This window comes from Amphiura filiformis, chromosome 7 (genome assembly GCF_039555335.1).
Source record: "Amphiura filiformis chromosome 7, Afil_fr2py, whole genome shotgun sequence".
Classification (NCBI taxonomy): Eukaryota; Metazoa; Echinodermata; class Ophiuroidea; order Amphilepidida; family Amphiuridae; genus Amphiura; species Amphiura filiformis.
Genome location: NC_092634.1, coordinates 51,542,561 through 51,565,106, shown reverse-complemented (window position 1 = coordinate 51,565,106; position 22,546 = coordinate 51,542,561). Strand labels below are relative to the sequence as shown.

General features: G+C 36.6%; 1 pseudogene; it reads left to right on the top strand.

The window, feature by feature from the left end:
• The first annotated feature begins 18,656 nt into the window (after positions 1-18,656).
• Positions 18,657-20,723, top strand: LOC140156397 (uncharacterized; annotated as a pseudogene).
• The last annotated feature ends 1,823 nt before the right edge of the window (positions 20,724-22,546 follow it).

Sequence of the window (22,546 nt, the reverse complement as noted above, 5' to 3'; positions counted from 1 at the left end):
TAGCTGACAACGCATCGCAGTACGGTCAACGACGATAACCGTTAAAAAGGTGATATGCTGCCCTCTATAGGTAAAGTATTGATCCCTTGTTCTCAAATTAAAAATTAACGCCTAAGTAAAATGAATTTACCAAAAGCCGAATCCGGATTCGGCCATCTGCCGAATTCATAACGATATGAAAGGCTCATTTTTTACAACCAAGTATTCAAGAGACCTGGGGATTCAACATCAGTAAGTGCAGGTACTGAGCAATGGTAGTACTAACTCAATTTTCAAAATTTCTGACTTTGTATAGAGTATAGAGTCTTGTAAATCAATGAATTCTACATTACTGCAAAGTATATTTTTGCACAGATAGAAAATATTTATTGCAAAAGAATCTGATAAATGTACAATAATATCAAATTATATATTCTACTATATTCAATGAATATATTTTATGACTATTAATTACATAATTTACAGTACTTCATTCATTACGATTGTAGAGCTACATATACATAATGTAGAATATCTTGTTTAATATGAATAAATAATCCTATTTATATAGAAATGTGATTTTTCTGTTATTTTATTTTGAAAGTCCTGTGAGAGATTGTGAGATCCTGTTCAGCTGACATGGGCAATACATTCACTTCCACACATGTTGGTGGTAACGGTCTTTGCTGTTGTGGTAATTTTTTGTCCCAAAGACTGAAATTTGAAACTGGCAATTCAAATATAATTTACAAAAGGTGTAGCAATGATTGATGTGCACGGGATACAATTTTAGTCGTGTCAGGCATGAGAATTCTCCGGTTTGAACCGGATTTCCGGCTTTTTTAATGCTAATTTGAAATAAAATATGGGGGTCAATTTCTAAAACAAAATTGCAGTTTTTCAACTCCGCTGCCCGTATATCACGCAAATCTGAATTCCAGTTGCGGCCTTTTCCCATAACTTTCTAAGTAATAAGGTCGTGTGTCTTGAGCTCGCCACCAAAAAAGGTGGCGACGTTACATTTTGCCAAAGTCAACTCAAAACAAATGATGATATCTCTGTCAAGCAAGAAGTTATTGTCATGCTTGTGGTCTCATTTTATTGCTAAATAAAATGCACTTTCAACCCTGTAAAAAGAAATACTTGAACTTTTTTAATACTGACACTGTGCTTCATAGAATTCAGAATGGGCAGGGTGGCGGTGGAGTTGGATGTGGTGGTGGGGGATGTGGTACACACAAACTCTATGGGATTGGTATTTATAGTGCGTAATCTGCTTCTGTAAAGGCTGTAAATTGGATTTGGACTCTATTTAGCATCTAAAAGACTCATGGCCTTACAGCTAAACAATTCTACTAATTGTTTTTGATCATTTATGATTGGTTTAGTGAATTGTTTTTAATCATTTATGATTGGTTTAGTCTAGAAAATACAAACTTTTCCATACAAAACTACCCGTTGTCATATTAAACACTGTAGTAAGTAATGCAGATGTCTTCAAAATCTCAAAGTTACTGTAAAATTTTAATTACTTATCCTATCATAGTTCAAAGTATAGATTTTCTGAAGGGAAATTTGACGAGGAATCTAAATATGGACATATTTTTTCTGTATGGGTTAGGGGGAAAAAACAAAATGTTTAGGTTCAAAATATGTTGAATTGTAAAAAAAATACTTTGTGACACCCTATATTCCAAGATTACCAAACAGCTGTGATTTTGGTTTCTTCCAAAGTCAGTTGGATCTCCATATCCTCTAACCAAATGAATGTTGTTTACTTTCAGTTTATTACTGTAAGTTGGTAATAAGCAATGCATTGAGTGACCTATTTTTTATCAAATTCTTTTTTATTCCACCCTGTATAACTTGCAGGTCACCCTGTATAATGAGTTGAAATGTATATATTTAAATTGCTTATGCCTTCAGCTTTCCAAAAATGTATACTTTTGCTAGTTTAGGGTTGCAGTTAGGACGCTGGACTACCGATTGTTATTGTTCTGCAAGGCTCACTCAGTCATTTAATAAGGCAATACAAATTTGGTATTCAAATGAACAAAATTTTGAGTTACACCTTTTCAGTGTAAAAATTTTTTTCTCAACAAAATAAAAAGCAATAATTTTCATTTTTCAGTAAATGTCAGGAAAAACTGTAATGCTTGATACTGTATTTTTTTTTCCAAATCTTAGTGTTAAACTTAGTCGTGAAATTCAGTCATTTAGTGTAAGATTTTCGATTTTGATAGGCTTCAACTCTGCCCGCGAGCCTTTTTTTGGATCAATCTTTTAGCTTTTCAAAGTAATATAGTTCGCTAAAGAAGGATTTTTCCCAACTTTCTAACGCACATCACCGTGAGCGATATATCATAGTTTTGTCAGAATTTCCGCTTTGATTCCATAATTTTGACTACCAGCTGAAAAATTTTCAAATCCACGCGTGAAATCTTAGGTTAATACTAGCATTGTGGATCGATATCTCTGGGTGCCCGGCCTGGATACAGTGTTGCCAGAACTTCAATATAGCAAAGAAATTACCTAGTGTTTCAATTGTCATGAAGGTGACTGGGTATAGTGCCTTTTGTTTGTGTTTGTTTGAAATTGCTTAAACCCACCGAAAGTCATAATGAAGCAGCCAAAACAATACAAGGTTAAACATGGAAGTTTATAACAACCTATCATAATGACCTAAAGGAAAAATCATTTATGGCAACAATGAGCCTTGCATTGTAAGTCATGGTTAAAATGTGTTGAGTACCCACCCCACCCCATAGGCCTACATAATATTACATACCGGTACCTTATAATATTTATATATACGGCTATAGCTATAGCCTACATTTAGAAAGTAGGTCCTATAGCGCTAAATTATGACAAATAGGCCTACACAAACCCGAACGCAAGTCTGAAGGGTGTAAAAAGCTCACGGGCGAACTAAAGGCCTATAAAAATCAAAAATATCACACTAAAAGACAAAATATAATGCTTGAATTTTAACACCAGGATTTAAAAAAAAATGTATATCCAAGCACTATGTCTTTAACTGACATTATTGAAGAAAAAAAAATATTGCTTTATATTTGACCGAGAAAATTAATTTCATAGCAAAAAGGTGTATCTCTGAATTGTGCCGATTTTAACATGTATAGATCGACTTTTAGCGCGACTATGCATTTCTAAAGAATTGGTAGTCCCGCGTCCTAACTGGTTGATGATTGTCAAGATAATCTAATTAGAAACCTGGTTGGTGTAAAAATTCATAATATTTGTCATGTAACGCTAAGGGTGTCGAGTTCAGGACACACGGCCCTAAACCATTTCTCACAAGCGCCTAAGTGTGTCCCTCTATTTTTTCTGCGTACGTAAGACACTCAACTATATTTTTTGTGGCACTTACTCTATATAATGGGTCTGAAAAGTCACAAAGAATTATAGCCCAAGTACAGTGGCAAAATAATGCACAATTACAAGTAACACACAAGCGTGTACATACATGTATGTTTGAATGGACTTACTTTATCACATTGTTACCGAAAGGATACTCATATGCCAACCTTTCCTACAGTGGTCACCATAAACTACATACATAACCACAACATAAAATGTGCAGATGCATTGAAACACAGGTGTGTATCTGCTGCAAGTAGGGATAAATTGACATCACTTTATCACAAGAAGTACATGTATGGGCCAGCAGAGGCTCTACAAGCCTTAAAGTATGACCTACAGGAAGAGCATAGTGCCAACTACTTCATGATATGTGCAGACAGATCAATCTGTCCTGACTTACAGTACTGTAACAGGTAAGTCAGTTAAAATGTACACAAAGAATGTACCATAGTAATCAAGCATTGGTCGAAAGCCCCTCATTGCACTGCATATCAAACCAAGAATTCTTATGATCGATGCAAATCAATGTTTAGTAAAAATTTTACCTTGCCTTTCCATGCACTATAAAAATGTCCGATGTGAACACTATTACAGAAATGTTCCAGAAACTGTAGAGCAACATCTAATAACCTAGAATTTCGCGGTTCTCGATCTGCGCGGTTCTCGACGCAAAGCGTCTGCCGCAATGCCTCCACCTTGACGCCCATCATTTTAACCAGTGCAATTTCACTTGACCCAAAAATGAGCTTCACATTCTTTTCCTCACTAAGGTGGCTGTTCCCACCAAATTTCATGAACTTGCAGCAGTCTATAGCGATTTGACCACAGACGACCCCGAATGACACCAAAATGACCTTGACATTTTTGGCTTGTTTCAGTGGTCATCCCCACAAAATTTCATGAACCTGCAACAATATGGCGATTTGACCCTGGATGACCCCAAATGACCTTACAATGACCTTGCGATTATGCAAATGTTGCGCTGAAAAACAAATCAGGTCTAGAACCTCTGGCTGTGCTACTCTCCTCCAAGTTTCATCACTGTAACTTGTACAGATCTCCAGATAATCTGTGCACAAGGTTATTTTGCTTGATATGCATAAATTATGCAAATTAGGGACTTAATTACCATATTTTGCGACGAAAACCTGCTAAAATTTGGAGACTGCCAATTGCCACCCCTCCACCAAATTGCATCATTATACGCCTTACCAGTTCTGAGAAATTGCACTTGCAAGCTCAGACGGACGGACGGACAACCAGGAACATAATATCTCTGGTGGAGGCATAATCTTCAGAGAGAAGAGAACCAATTAGGAGTTTGCAGCTTCAAGGAAAAGAAAAATGACACTGTAAAATGCACAAAACAGTACATGAACAAAATTATGCCACTTGCAGCAGCTCTCTGGCTCAAGTTCACTTGAGAACAAGAATCCAACCCGAAAGCTGATACAGATTTGAATGGGGTTTATGATTTGGATCTGTTATAAATGTATGAAACTCATGTAATTAAATATACATGGAATTATACTTATGAACTGCCTACTGTTACACAGGGTTCCGGAAAACAAAGGTGAGGACACCACCGCCACAATCCTTGACAAAATCAAAGTGAAACTTCACCTCAATACCAAGCCAGAGCATGTTGACAGATCTCATCGCATCCGTACCCACAAAACATTCATGATGAAACACCTTAGCTGTGACCTATTATCATAAAGTTCCAATCTTATCAACAATGCGCTGCCGTCTACCGTACTTAAAGGAAACTTAAAAACTCCGGTTACACCATCACAAGAATTTCTGGAAGTTTTGTCAAGCACAAAAAAACATTCAAGATGTGAAGCTTGATGAGTGTCATCATCTACCAGACAAGAACATATCTTAGTAGATTATGTTAAAGCCAATCTCAAAGGTTCAACTCACTGTGGGTTCAACTGCACTAAGTATGGTTGAAACCTTGAAATCATCAAATGTTGCCTGCTCACAATATCTGCTCTCAAAGATGCCAATTAACAATAAACTGCTCAAAAGTGTCTCAGCACTTGACCGAAGGTGCCGCGGCCATTCAATGACATTGAAATACCTTCTTCGATTGCCTTCTCTAGTGTCAAATGTGATCGGAAAAGAAGAAGCCGCCAAGTATGATCTTGAAGTGAAAAATTTGTCTCAATTCATACACTACAATGCCCTATAGATGATAGTGTGGAATGGTGGGGTAACCTAGACAGAGGCGAGTACCCATGCAGGAATGCATCCCGATGGAAGAAGTTATGGAGAATTGCTCAATTATGTGGATCTCCACCGATGATCAGGTTGAGTTTACTGTAGAAACAGCTGATCATTCTATCATTACCTTGGTTTGTCCAGAAGCTGTTATCAACGAAACATGGCCAGACATAACAAATCCGGCTGAGCTGGAAGACTCTCTGCCAATCGAAGCAGATATGAAGGCACAAAGATTCATAATGACCGAGTGCACATTGAGATTTTAGTGTAAGAAGAGTTGGATAGATCAACAAAAACAAAAAGTTGGATAGTTAACAAAAACCATTGATGGGAATGGATGTTAGATGTTGTGTTATCTGGTTTTGTATGGTAGCACGTATTTGAAACTTGACAATGAGAGTTTGTCATTATTGACTATTTACTTTTTCTAGTTACTGTTTTGAAACTAAATGTTAAACATTAATTATGTTGTATTCAAAGGTTAGTAGCTACTACAACAGGAGCATCCGCTGTCACAAACTAATGGTAGAAGCACTGCACCGCCTACGTTGGCATAGTTTCATGAGTACACTGGATGAGGAGAAGCAGCAGCAGTACCGCCAAGTAGTTTCATCCTTGCAAGACTCCTTTCCAGACAGATTCAGTGACATTATACAGTGAGACCTCTACCACAGCATGGTCACAGAGTATTCCAACTTCATCAAAGAAAGGAAGATGCAGGACACCACATTTGCCTTCTGGTGCTCTTACTTGGACATGATCGAAAATATCCTCATGTTCATTCAGGCTACAAGAGAGGGAAACTGGCCACTTCATCTTGCTGCTGTGAGAGCTTTGCTCCCTTGGATGTTTGCATGTGACCGGACTAATTATTCTAGATACCTCCCAGTATATTGGCTTGAGATGATCCAGCTCCCCACCACCCATTCATACATCTACAATCAACTGAAGAATGGCCAGTTTGGAGTGCAGCATCAAGATAAATATGGTTTTACTCAAGTTGCATGTGACATGGCAATTGAGCAAACTGTCAATAGGGACTCCAAAACAAGAGGGGGCGTCAAATGTTACCTAATTTATTACTTCCTGCTTCATTGATTCAATTTTCTATAATTGTTATTGTTAAGCAAAGATTGATTGATTGATTGATTTTTTTATTTTTTATTTGTGACCCGGCAGCACAAACGAGCCATAAATTCCCTAAATTGTATTCTGAGTTATGGTGTAAAATGTGTACGAAGGTCGTATTCATCGGTCACTTAAGCTGGCGCGACATCTGTCTTATTTTGATAGTCACAACACCAATCAATATTGAAGTGGATAATAAGCTTCTACCTTAGATGGCTATAGAACTTTTAATAGCTCTGGTCTTTGTTTGCTTTTGCTAAATCCTTTTCAAGTGGTGGGTTATTTGTATAGGTATGCATTTCAATGAGAGAACCTTCTTAAACCTCGTTGACTTGGGGATGATTTGAAATGACCGCCAATTATGACTGTTTGATATTTATTGCCAGCAATGTGGAAAAGCGACACACATAGAAACGAAAAAAGCTATAATTTTGTTGAAGGAGCAAAGTTTAACTAACCATAACTCCGCTTCTGGATATCGTTTGAAGTCAAATGATATACCATTTTTAAGTTTATGATGTTTATTTTTAAACACGAAATAAAACAAAATTGACCGGGGAGGAATTTACGGCTCATTCGCCGTGGGCGGTCACATTTGTACATATTTTTGTTGGGCTACTTATTATTGTTATACTTAGTCAATGATATAAGCAGAGATACCTGTATGTCCCCATTGATTTGCATTGTGTACTACCGTTCCAGGATGTGTCCTCTGATGAGTACACCGGATCATCTGATGGCCCGACCAAGACGATCACTCAGTCATTTGATCCAGATCCAGGCAATTCATCCCCCGATCAAGATCAACCATGTACATTGTTGGCAGCTATTCTGGCAGACCTGAGATCTTTGGGTATATTCACAAATTCTTCAACTTCCAAAGGATGCTCTTTTGAGGTATGAAAAGGCTTCCTGCTAGGCTGACTAAATTCAAGAACACCCCTAGGACTACGAAGCAAAGTGCCAGCAGCAAGCGTTGGAGGATTAGCTGGAGAGAGCTACAAGACGTTAAGAGGTAAGCCTACTATAATAATCTTAAGACTAAATTAAATTTTGTCACAGAATTAATTCAATAAGGCAGCTAATAATTCTGTTTAAAAACAACCATTAACACAAATAGCTGCCTTCAATCAAAGTGTCTTAGTAAGTTGACCCAGACTTGTGCAGCACTACCTGTACATTCTACAGCCGCAAGGTATAAAAGTGACCCCAGACCCCCAACCCGCTACACAAGAGTATCCCTGGAGAAGATGCAACCAATTTATGTGGGTGAAGAGTGAGAATGGAGATAATGAAGACAGAGCAAGTAACAATTCTCTTGATGAGCGTCCTGTGACACAGAAAAAAAAATGTGAAAAGAGCAAACATACTTGAATGGCACAATCTAATTCCGAAAGTACCAAGCCACTTCTGTCTTGTGCAAACAAGCCTGCTGTTTGCTGATGCATCATTTAAAAATTATACTCGGGATTCATGAACAAAGTATACAGCATATGTGACCCGGCAGCACAAATGAGCTGTAAATTCCCTAAATTGTATTCTGAGTTAGGGTCGGTTCATAGTGAATATTCGAAGGCGAATATTCGGCTTCGAATACTTTTTGTGACGTCAAAAATATATACGGCAACGAATAAAATATGAGTTGGATCGGATTAAATATCGCTCAACTGATAGCGAGATACTATTGATTTATATGAAAGGCTCGAGGTCACCTGAATATCGCTCGATGAACGATGATTTCAAAAATCCCCAATGATTTTGACATGCTCTCAAGACTGCAAACGCGATTCTGCTTTTTTTTAATTCATGGACCTATTTTCTCAATAATTATAAAAATGCGACTTTTTTTTTTTTTCGAATTTATTTATAGGCTTTCCACTTTTATTTAATCTATATAATTCGCCACTCTTTCTGATTTATAAGTCTAAAGACCAGCCCAAAATACCTCAAATAGTTTCTGTATTTTACCGGAACAAATGGCGCATTGATTTAGTGGTGTGCCCCTTATTAGTGCTTGAAAAGCGTGCCCATTTTTATATGATACTAGATTACGCGGTTCTCGGTCGGGCGGTTCTCGTGATAGGCCTATTTCTAATTACCCCCCGTTATAATGCGTCTCTTAATGACCCAACTGGACACAACTTAATCAACTCTGTTTGTTTTGTATCTGTGATGCTTTCTTCAGTCGGTAGTTCGGTAGGCCTACCCATATTCTGAAACCCATCATTCGCCTCTTCCAAGCCCTGTCCTGCTACCACTTTGGAGGACATTTGTATCTTACGTGGATATAGGCCGTTACTAAAGTAATGAAATCAATCGGGAGAAACGTGCAAGCAAACGCGGTTATAGGCCTTATCATTTAAGCTATCATAACTGATTATTTCTGGAGGACCCCGGAAATAGTCGTGTTCTACTGAATATGCACGTGTTCGGTATTGAAATATGTGTTGAAAATAGGCCTATTGGGCCGATGAGATGCACCTGTAGGCCTACATTACACTGTAATGTTTTCCGATGCGCTCACTGTACTCCGCGCACACTCCCGTTGATACTCCGCGATAGCGCATCCGCGAAAGCACGCGATAGTGCACCGCGAGAAACGCGAACCAGCAGGACGCTTGAACGCAATAGTGCTTGTGGACGACGGACGGACGGACGGACACTCTGTAAATAGTATTAAGATGTAAGGGACTATTAAGACGTCCAGGAAAAGGAAAATGCCTGGCAGGCAATAGCATTCCAATGCTGTAGTGATGGTACATGTATAAAGTAATGTTTTATGCAAAATTATGATATTTAGGCTTACAAATGTACAAGTGAATGTTTCCATATTAACGTAACTCTATTTAAATCGACTGATGCAGGAAAAAAGTCTAATTCCAAATTCAGATTTATGCCTCCACCCGGTTCAGAGGATGATTTAAGCACTTCCCACCACGCCACTGTGTTGACTTGCGGTTAGCACAGCTGTGTGAGTGAACATGACACCACTGCTCGCACATTGCATTGACGGGCATGGTTAAATTTGAATTTGGACTGATATATTCACAATAATGCTAGCCGATTTCACATTTTATGTTACCTACAGAAGGTGAATTATCCTTTATGCATACATCACTTTTGTTCTGAAATCGACCAAGTAATAATGACACACGCACAATATTCTTAAACAACATCTTTTGCACAGAATTCAATGGGATTTGAAAAGTAAAGTGGCAGTTGAAACTCTAGTGATAACACGTTTGCAGTGCATGATGGGACTTCCTTAAATCATCCTCTGACCCCGGTTTTACATAAATAATGTTTGGCCCCAGTTCTAGGTCCCCATATGCACAGTGCCCCTGGCAGAGGATGTGTGAGGGTCTGGGGGTGGTAAATCATTGGTTATTGATATAAAAATGCGTTTGACACCCTAACCCTAACCCTCCGCGGAGGTTCACCCATTTTTGTCATCTTTTCCGCACTAGCGGAATTCTTGACGGTTTTTTTGGGCACCTATAAACGATGTTATTTTGGGCGGAATAAAGATGTAATGCGTTCAGTCAAATTCATAATTATAATTAATAATTAAGAGGGCAAAATAAGTAACAAGTAGGAATGGATATATAGCGCTTTGCAATGAATATCTTCATAAACTATGCAGAACAAGCAAAACCACGAGCGTTGGTACCCTATCATTGCGTGTTCTTTAAAAAAAAATTCTTGTTTATTTCTATAATTTGTGAATCAGGCATTAAAACACACTTAGGGGGCAACACTAAATAAGCGTCCCATAGGATAACGTGTGATTTTGGCCTACTTCGAGCGCCATTCCTGGCGTCCCTGCAATACTTGGCAAAATAAATTTGGTATCAAATTAAAGCTCTGTTTCTGTAGATTCCAAAACTTTTGTCGTCATATATCGATGACCGTTGACTTTTTTCGCTATTTCGAGGTGCAAAAAATACGGCCTAAAATATACTAAATTCACCACTCACATTTCAAAATCGGAAGTTGTCTTCATCCGCCACAGAGAATTGCTTTTGAGATAAAATGTCCGGTTTTTCTGCATGTTATCATTGATTACACTTTTCTAATTCATATGAGCTGATATTGAGTGATTTAAAGTGAACATGTCGGTAGATATGGTCGCTACAATCTCATACTCACTATGGACTATATTAGCGAATTTCGTTCTTACATAAAATGCGTAGTGATTTAGTGTTGCGCCCTTATAAGGATTTAAAAGTTTTCAAAATCCACATTTGTCACTTATTAATTAAATTAGAGAAAATTTGTAGCTCAACACCGAAAATTTCATGTCTCTCGACATTTCGTTCAAGAGATATGTTGTTTTAAAGATCAGTGCGAAACGCGAAAATCGAATATTTCGACTTTTCCTCCAATATGCTAGAGTTTGCACAAAACTCACTAAAACTAGTGACAGACAACAATTTAAGCTAACGTCTTTGAACCAAGTTTAATTTCTCTTCTAGATTATCTGTCTTGCCATTTTGTTTTGGAAAGCACTTGTTAATGAGTGTGAAGTACAAACACCCCCCCCCTGTTTCAGTAGTAACAATTATGATCTTTTTTGCATAGGCCTACTGAATATGCAGCAAAACGGCTTCATGCAGATTAACAATGCCTATTAACTTTAAAACCCATTTTGAGCCTTTTTGAAGATTTTTGGATACAATTTCTAGACTTTGCAGGCGCCTGCTCGGCCAATAAAGCATTTTTCCCAATTATAATTCATCAGGGTGACTTTTCGTAATTCTTGTTTATCATCATGATTGAAATAGAACACATTTCATGACGCATTTCTTATTTTACGCCAAGAAGATGTAAAAAGAACGCGCGTTCATAATGACGGCCGTTACAAGGGGCGCAACACTAAATAAGCGTCCCATAGGATAACGCATTGTGATTTTGGCCTACTTGAGCGCCATTCCTGGCGTCCCTGCAATACTTGGCAAAATAAATTTGGTATCAAATTAAAGCTCTGTTTCTGTAGATTCCAAAACTTTTGTCGTCATATATCGATGACCGTTGACTTTTTTCGCTATTTCGCGTGCAAAAGATATGGCCTAAAATATACTACGTTTCCCACTCACATTTCAAAATCGGAAGTTGTCTTCATCCGCCACAGAGAATTGCTTTTGAGATAAAATGTCCGGTTTTTCTGCATGTTATCATTGAAGACACTTTTCAATTCATATGAGCTGATATTGAGTGATTTAAAGTGAACATGTCGGTAGATATGGTCGCTACAATCTCATACTCACTATGGACTATATTAGCCGACTTTCGTTCTTACATAAAATGCGTAGTGATTTAGTGTGGCGCCGCCTTAGGCTCTAGCAATGTAGGCCTACACAAGTTCGGAACGAGACTTTTTATCTTTTGACGCGTATTTCGGTCGAATGCCAAAATGGATTGCTCAATGAATCATGAAATGAGAGCAATACTACTTTGATGATACCGATCTCAAGTGGATATCAGCCAATGAAAAAAGTATTTACCGGAAATATATTTGTGGGAGTTGAATTTTGTTGAACTTCGACAGATATATATTTGGTGGGTCACCGTTAGTGGTCTCATATATAACACTTGTGAGGGCTGTCATATTTGTCGTCGCTTCAATCATATCTTATGATATTTATTTATTTATTTATTTATTTATTTATTTATTTATTTATTTATTTATTTATTTATTTATTTATTTATTTATTTATTTATTTATTTATTTATTTATTTATTTATTTATTTATTTATTTATTTATTTATTTATTTATTTATTTATTTATTTATTTATTTATTTATTTATTTATTTATTTATTTATTTATTTATTTATTTATTTATTTATTTATTTATTTATTTATTTATTTATTTATTTCCTCATTCATTTCTTGATTTGCTTTGCAGTTGAAACCTGCAAGAAGGTATGGGTCAACCTCCGCGCCGGTTACAGGCAGGTCGTAAATGCCCCAAAAGCAAATCTTTTTTGACTCTCAGGGGCGTAACCAGACCTGACCTTCCGGGGGCAAGATTGAAAAATTTCCCAATTTATGATCAAAAGTTTTAGTATTTATGTTCGAGAGAAAGCTTTGCCGCTGGCGTTAAACGGGTGGAGTCGGTGGGTCCAGGGCAAAGCCCAGGCGGGGTCAAGGGGTTGAGCGCCATGAAGCTCGTGGTTTTTGGCATATTAGAAAATATCAGTGTTTCAGAGAACAAATTTCACAATGAAAGTAGTAGGCCTATACATCTTCTTCTCTCTTTCTTTCCCTTTTCTCTTCTCCTTGAGTCCCTTCCCTTTCTCTTCCCTTCCCCTTTTCTTCCCTCTTTTTCTTTTCTTCTTTCCCTTTCTCTTTCCCTTTCCCAATTTTTGACTCTTCTTCCAGGGTTTTTGTGTCCGGGGCAGCTTGCACCCCCGCCCCCCCCTGGTTACGCCGCTGCTCCTATTTAGACCCATTTATACAGAAATTAAATCATGACAATAGTTAAATGGAGTTTACCTATTATGATTTTATTAACTTCGTTAAAGAAATTCTCTAAATTTTGCTTACCTTGGTCAACGGGCAATACTTGTTAACAGTCGGGCAACGCTGTGAATTGTAGAAATATATCTTTCTCCGGTTCATAGTTTTATATTCGAACCCGCATATATTTTGACGTACAATACATATTCGAAGGCGAATATTCGCCTTCGAATATTCACTTTGAACCAGCCTTTACGGTGTAAAATGTGTACGAAGGTCATATTCATCGGTAACTTAAGCTGGCCCGACATCCGTCTCATTTCGATAGTCAAAACTAATCAATAATCCTATTGTTGAAGTGGATAATAAGCTTCTACCTTAGATGGCTATAGAACTTTTAATAGCTCTGGTCTTTGTTTGCTTATATTGCTAAATCCTGTTCAAGTGGTGGGTTACCAGGCATTGTATTTTGTACAGCTATGCATAACCAACAATTAACAATGAGAGAACTTTCTTAAACCTCGTTGACTTGGGGATGATTTGAAATGACCGCCAAATATGACTGTTTGATATTTATTGCCAACAATGTGGAAAAAGAGACACATGTAAAAACGTAAAAGCTATAATTTTGTTGAAGGAGCAAAGTTTAACAAACCATAACCCCGCTTCTGGATATCGTTTGAAGTCAAATGATCAGTATACCATTTTTAAGTTTATGATGTTTATTTTTTAAACACGAAATAAAACAAAATTGACCGGGGGAGGAATTTACGGCTCATTCGCCGTGGACGGTCACATATAGTGTACTGACAGTAACCATAAGAAGGTTTCTCAGCGAGTGTTGATGAAGGTACTGAAATATACTTGCTGAAGATCCATCTACAGGGGGCGCTCTTCGCTTTGGTCGAGTGAGGACATGTTCACTTTATCGTGAAGATATTCACTCAATTTCCGGCGACGCAAGGAAACTGCATGTCTGTTCTTTGATTTGAGAGTCTTCTGTTCATTCTCAAGATCATTATGAGCTCTCCAAAGCACTCTCGTCCGCAAAGTACACCGCAAAATTTGCCTGAGAAAAAGAAGGTAAAGCTTCATTCACAGAGTCAGAGTGGGTCGTCAGAGCGGGTCAAAGGTCACGGAAACGTCAACAAAGAGAACAATATGGCAGCGCCCACGAGTATGACAAACACGGGTGCTTCGAGAAAGTTACTCGTCTCAGATGAAGATCTTGGACCTCCCAAGTGGTTTGTGGACTATGAAAAGCGACTCGATGAGCGTCTAGAGTCTTTGCTTACTCAAGTTACTGTTAGGATCGAGGGATTAAATAGCAAGGTAAATGAACACGAAGATAGATTTAAGCAGATGGAGTTCGATTTCCATGATCTGAAGAACGAACTTAAGAATTTGAAAGGGGAGAAGGATTTCCTACTTGATAAAGTAGATGATCTTGAAAATCGATCACGCCGCAACAACCTAGTGTTTTATGGTGTCTCTGAACAGCTTTCTAGAGAACCTGAAGATTGTAACAAAACTGTACTTGAATTGATGTCTTTTGTCGGTGTCGAGAGTGGCATAATGAATGATATCAGTCGTTGTCATCGCACTCCTACCCAGAGATCCACAGACTTCAGAGAGTCAAGACCAAGAATGATCCACGGGATTTTCGCTTTTCTTGCAAGAGAAAGGGTCCGTAAAGCATGTTTGACCAAATTTAAATCTACTGAGTTTAAAGGAAGAAAAGTGTTTGTGTCGGATGATCTGTCAAAGCGTGTCCTGCTGAGGCGTAAAGAAAAAATGACAGTTTTCAAGAAACTCAAGGAGGATGGTAAGAAGCCCTTTTCACTTACCCTGCTAACCTGAAATACAGAGATGACAATGGTCGCGTTGTTGATGTGGGCTTGAAGGAGTTGTTTACGGACCAATGTAACTTTTGAACATTCGCGTGCATGTGATTTGCATGTCGGACTAGATTTACATTTGAATACAGTACTCGCGTCATTCGCGTCTGCTGAAGAAGAACTCTTCTTATTTACTCTTTTAAATATGTGTGCTTGTGTTTACTGATTTCATGATGTTTTTTATATGAGACTCTCAATTTTGGCCAACTTTTAGATGGTCAGTCTTGGTATGATATTTTATGATCATGTTTGTACAGTACTTGTAACTGAACAATGAACATATTGTTTTATTACTTTTGGTGCGTTTTTAAACTCTCTGAGCAGACTGCATGGTTGATTTGGTAATCTTTACATCTTGATGTAAGTTTGTTTTGTTTTTTGCGTCATTGGATTTTGAGATGGGTGCACTCACTTTGCGTCTGATTTGCCCGTGAGCCCTAGCCGGGTTTGTGATTTGAGGTTGGGGCCTTGCTTGGTGCATTAGCGCGTCTCATTTTTTGGCTTTTTCCAATGATTTTGGCTTTAATCATTTTTTGGATTCCTTTTTTTACAATCATTTTCCAATCACTTCTTAGATTTGCTTCTCAATCACTTCTAATCATTGCAGCTGTAGTTTTACCAGTATATCGTAAGTGTATAATTATATTACTTTGTTTCTACATGTATCTGTGTCATATTAAAATACAGTCCCAGTCAAATATTGTTTATATTTTTTATGTCTTTTATAATGATGATAAACATGCATTTTCACATTTTAAATCATATTGTGTACAAAAATTTAGCAATTTTGCTCCAATTCCATTATGCCTCTGAAATTAAGTACATTTAATTGCAGTGGTTTACAAGATTTTGTTAAAAGGAGGAAAATTTTTCATTATATGCGTTCCATTGAGAGTGATATTATTTTCCTTCAAGAAACTCACTCTTCTGTTAATGATGAAAGATTTTGGAAGAATCAGTGGGGTGAGCATGTTTTCTAGCCATTCCTCAAATAGTCGTGGTGTTGCAATTTTAATTCGTAATTCTGTTGCCCCTACCCTCCATTCATTGTTTAGTGACCCAAATGGCCGTTTTTTAATTTTGTCTGTTTCAATTACTGACCTGCCCTTACTTTTGGTTAATATTTATGCCCCTAATAATGATGAGCCTGATTTTTTCCTTGATGTGTTTGCTAAAGTGGATCAATTCAACTACACCTCCTTAATTGTTGGGGGTGATTTTAATGCAGTTTTGGGCCCATTAGATTATCAAGGTACTAGGAATAAGCATTCCAATGTTAAAACAAGTGAAATGATTTCTGTGTTAATGGATGAATTTAACCTTAGTGACATTTGGAGACATTTTCACCTCACTCTGAGGCAATATACTAGGCATCAGCATAATCCAAGGGTTTTATCTAGGTTAGATTACATTCTTGTTTCTGAAGATCTCACTGACAATTGCCTTAGTTCAAAGATTGTCCCTGGCGTTCAATCTGATCACTCGGTCGTTATTTTGAATTTTAAAGATGGCCAACCAAGTAAAGGTCGTGGATTTTGGAAACTTAATTGCAGTTATTTACAAGATGTTGATTTTATTAAACTGGTGAAAACAAAAATTCAGGATTTTAAGGACATTCATAAAAATTCTGAGTGTAATCCCAATGTTCTCTGGGATTCCATTAAATGTACAATTGCTGGTGTATGTATTGAATATAGTGTAAGGAAAAAAGAGAGAAAGAAATGGTGTCAAAACAAAAATAATGGATAATATTGAAAAGATCAAAATCAAGATTAATGATGATCCATCCAATAATTTCTTAGTTTCTGAGTTGGAAAATTTGGAAGCGGAATTGAATAAAATTTTAGATTTTGAAACAAGAGGTTTAATTATCCGCTCCAGATCTCGATGGATGGAGGATGGTGAAAAAAGTTCCAAATATTTTTGTAACTTAGAAAAAAGGTCTGGTGAGAAAAATGTATTCATAAGATTAAAGATGATAATGGTGATGTTATTTCAAATCAGTGTGATATTATAAAAGAAATTCATCAGTATTACCATAAATTGTATTCTGTTAAAATGTTGCTGTAAATTCTTATGATATTAATGAGGAATTTCTTATGAGCATTGACATCCCTAAGTTGTGTCCTGATTTTAAGAAAAGTCTTGATCAGCCAATTTCAAAGAAGGAATTGTATGACTCCCTTATCTCCATGAAAAAGAATAAAACGCCAGGGTATGATGGGTTTCCAGCTGAGTTTTATATTGTGTTTTGGATTGATATTTCAGACATGTTGTTCAATTCTTATAAATATTCTATTGAGAATGGGCTTATGTCGATGTCTCAAAGAAATGGTGTTATTACATTATTGCCTAAAAAAGATAAAGACTGCATGTATGGCCGTGTGTCCTGAGCTCGCCACCCTTAGCGTTACATGACAACTATTATGAATTTTTACACCAACCGGGTTTCTAATTAGATTATCTCGACAATCATCAACCCTAAACTAGCAAAAGTATACATTTTTGGACAGCTGAAGGCATACGCAATTCAAATATATACATTTCAACTCATTATACAGGGTGACCTGCAAGTTGTACAGGGTGGAATAAAAAAGATTTTGATAAAAAATGGGTCACTCAATGCATTGCTTATTACCAACTTACAGTAATAAACTGGAAGTAAACAACATTCATTTGGTTAGAGGATATGGAGAGCCAACTGACTTTGGAAGAAAGCAAATTCACAGCTGTTTGGTAATCTAGGAATATAGGGTGTCCCAAAGTATGTTAGATTTTTTACAATTCAACATATTTTGAACCTAAACATTTCCCCCCTAACCGATACAGAAAAAATATGTCCATATTTAGATTCCTCGTCAAATTTCCCTTCAGAAAATCTATACTTTGACTATGATATGATAAGTAATTAAAATTTTACATTAACTTTAGATTTTGAAGACATCTGCATTACTTACTACAGTGTTTAATATGACAACGGGTAGTTTTGTATGGAAAAGTTTGTATTTTCTAGACTAAACCAATCATAAATTATTAAAAACAATTAGTAGAATTGTTTAGCTGTAAGGCCATGAGTGTTTTAGATGCTAAATAGAGTCCAGATCCAATTTACAGCCTTTACAGAAGCAGATTACGCACTAAGAATACCAATCCCATAGAGTTTGTGTGTACCACATCCCCACCACCACATCCCCACCACCGCCACCCTGCCCATTCTGAATTCTATGAAGCACAGTGTCAGTATTAAAAAAGCTAAAGTATTTCTTTTTACAGGGTTGAAAGTGCATTTTATTTAGCAATAAATGAGACCACAAGCATGACAATACCTTCTTGCTTGACAGAGATATCATCATTTGTTTTGAGTCGACTTTGGCAAAGTGTAACGTCGCCACCTTTTTTTGGTGGCGAGCTCAAGACACACGACCGTATATTAAAAATTTCAGGCCAATTTCTTTGTTGACTGTTGATTATAAGATTTTTGCTAAAATGTTGGCTAATCGGTTGAAAAAGTATCTTATTAATCCTGACCAATCTGGCTTTCTTAAGGGCAGGAATATTGGCAATAAATTCGTTTAATTTTAGATATTATTGATTATACTGATGCAAATGATATTCCTGGTGCATTGTTACTTCTCGATATTGAAAAGGCATTTGATAGTGTAAGTCATGAGTTTTTATTACAAGCTCTAAAACATTTTAATTTTGGGGATCAATTTATTTCCTGGATTGAAACTATCTATTCTTGTAGAAAAAGTTATATTATTAATAATGGCTTCTTAACTGATTCAGTTGATATGGTTAAGGGAATTTTTCAGGGGTGCCCTATCTCACCATACTTATTCTTGTTGGTTATTGAAACGATGGCCATAGCAGTCCGTCAAAATATTAATATCAAGGGAATTCCTATTGGCGATACTGAGTTGAAAATTTCTCTTTTAGCAGATGACTCCACTTGTTTTTTGGACGGCTCTCAAGATTCTTTTGATAATCTTTTTGATACTTTGAACAAATTTGCTATTTGTTCTGGTTGTAAAATTAATCTCTCTAAATCAGAAGCTATTTGGATTGGTGCTAAAAAGGGGTCTTCAAATTTTCCTTTCTCAGAGCAGGGTCTCATTTGGAAAAGAAACCAATTCAAAACATTAGGCATTAACTTTTCTTTGAATACTCGGTCTACATACATGTTTGATACTAATTATAAAGTTAAACTAAAACAAATTGAGGGTATTTTAAATTGTTGGCGAGCAAGAAATCTTTCTATGGTCGGTAAAATTTGTGTTATTAAAACTCTTCTCTTGCCACAACTTCTTTATTTCTTTTCAGTTTTGTGTATTAAAATCCCTAAGCATTTTTTCAAAGTCCTGGATAAGATTTTTTATAAATTTATTTGGAATGGTGGTAATGACAGGGTCAAAAGAGTTTTTGTTCGTAACAATTTTGTTCATTGTGGCCTTCGTATGATTGACCCTTATAATTTCTGTTTGGCTCAAAAAATGACTTGGGTTAAATTGTTACTGGATAATAATTTTAAAAGCTTTTGGAAAACAATTGAATTATCTGATATGGATCGTCATTTTGGTGATTTGTTATGGAAATCATATGCTCCTGAGAGTTTTCTTAACAAGCTTGATAATATCCAACTAGCTGACTCTCTCAGGACTTGGTATATTTATCGTGATAGGGCATGTCAAGATATTTATAATAAAAGTTTTTCTGATTTGGGATATTTCCAGTGTCTATGGTTTAATAGAAATATTAAGTCCAAAACTAAGAAGTTCTTTCTTTATGAGGATTGGTGCGACAAAGGTATTGTGTATATAAGTGATCTTTTAAATCCACCTCTCCCCAGGTAGTAGACTCTTTGAAGAATTGATTCTTGACTTTGGTATATCCAAGTTAGATAGAAGAAAATTTAATTTCCTTATGAAATGTATTCCCAGTTCGTGGCTTCAGGGTTCAGATTCCAACTCCAATATTTTTGATGATGTCACAGCGGTCTTCTTAGTGCTCAAAAGGTCCCAAAATTTGCATACTCTATTTTGACAGAGACATGTATTCGGAGGCGTGTCGAATTTTGGGAAAAAAATCGCTGATGTCGATAATGTGGTTGATGACCCTGATGACACTGAGTGGGAAGAAATTCATTTATGTAATTTTAAATGCTCTATTGATACAAAGTTCCGCTCTTTTTATTTCAAGGTTTTCCATAAAGCTATTGCTTTTAATGATTTTTATTTAAAATCAAACGTAAAGATTCACCTCTTTGTGATCTTTGTAAAAATTACCTGAATCTATTGTTCATATTTTTTGTGAATGTGAGCTCGTAAAACCAATTTGGGATGATTTTGTAAAGGTTATTCAAGACAAACATGACATTAATTTTTCAATGTCAAATTTTGAAAAGATGTTTGGGGTTTCTAAAGACAATTTTCTTACATATCTATGCTTGTCTGTAAAATATTATATTTATTTGTGTAAATTTCAAAATAAGAAACCCTCTTTTATTGCTTGCAAAGTATATATTAAAAATAACAGGGAAACTGAGTATTACATAGCTAAAAAAAAGGGTAAACTTTCTGCTCATTATAAAAAGTGGAGATTTGACCTTTAATTTTGTTTTTGTGTATGTACATTAGGGCGGGTCATAAATAGGGAAGGTTTTTATTTCAAATCGGCCATGGTCAAAAGGTGTTCCACTTGACCCCACTTGAACAAATATGCACTTTAAAAATAATAGAAGTGGGTCTTCAGACCCCACCACCACCCTTATTCCCCTATATACTGAAATATGTACATTTTGTCAGATATTCAAAGAACAGATACATAATGAGAGGACATGTTGCTTCAAAACGTACATTTTATCCACCCAGAAGCACTTTTCAAACACAAATTAAACATCTACTATAGAAAATAGTCTATATACAATACTTTTCTCCAAATTTCGTAACACTTTGTATGCTAAGATGTCTAATATTCACCAATATCGCATAAATATTACACATACAAAACTGGGTAACTTCTAATAACATAGCCATGGCAAAATTAGGTTGATATATTATTACGGACTTGCTTAAAAGGAATTAAATGAATCTGTAGCTGTTTATATGTGACCCATCATGACAAAACCCGTCATACGTCGCCACTTTTGAAGATACATCCCAATAAACATTACATTAAAAAAAAAGAATTTTGACGGGAACATTTTATATTTTCATGGACAAAAAATTTAGCAAATATGACAAATGATATTCCACTCATATTAGCGGTTTACAGTTTACCTTCAGGAAATCAAGCCTTTTCAACCATTTTTGTGTATTATACCTGTCAACACGTTTAATTTCACTGGTGATGCAAATTATTGTCACCTGACACTACACTTGAAAGTCTTTCTTTGATTCAAATACTGGCACATGATCGGCAGATTTGACGAATTTAACCATCCTATATCCCTTGCCTTCTGCCCATATATATTGTGAACCACATAGGGCGTAGAATTTGACAACAATTAAATTTGCCAATCTTGTCAGTCCAACAATATTGTCAGTCTCTGAATGGTAACTCATTGCCATGCAAAAGACAAATTTGCCATTGGAGTAGTCTACCAAGGAACATTTGTTGGTTGGCGAGCAGGTGCAATCCGCTACCTTGAGATGTTCCTTAGTAGACCACTCCAATGGCAAATTTGTCTTTTGCATGGCAATGAGTTACCATTCAGAGCTGTTTACTCACTATGATGGGCCTACCACAGGCCCAACCTCATTTGGTGAAAAATCGGTAGTCAACTAAAAGAGCACCTATCTTCAAGAGACATTGTTGATTTCAAACCAATCTGCAATCCAGACTTCCCCATTCTTTCTGATGAAGTAGCTGAATATCTACAGTTGGGACCAAAAACTCTTGTACACGTTTTGTATGGCAGTGATCTCAGGTAACTGGCCAGAAGATCTACTCAATGAACCAGGTGGTATAAATCATTCACGTTGGCTAACAACTGCAGAACGTATATCAGATATGCTTGTATATCAGAACACCTGAGCCTTCTGTTGGACTGACAAGATTGGCAAATATTGTTGTCAAATTCTACGCCCCTATGTGGTTCACAATCATCAAAAGCAATCCTTCTATCACAGATGCACCTAGAAACTTCTTCCAGATGATAACACTTTTGCGACACTTGACAACCACTGAGAAGAACATAGCCAAGAGGACAATGCAAAGAAATGCCTTTTCTGCTCACCCAGAAAACCTCCTCCTTGCAATGGCAGCTGACAGCACTCAAATCATTCGTGAAGAGGCTGTTAGATGGATACTTTCTGCACGGAAACACGCGGCAATGTTGCAGAGCATTTTGACAGCACAAGTGAAGATGTACAAGACGAGCTTGCCAATGTAGAAGTAGAGGGATATAGTGATGATGAAGACTACCCAACAGATGAGACTGTTTTATTTCCGTGTTTTAAAAAATA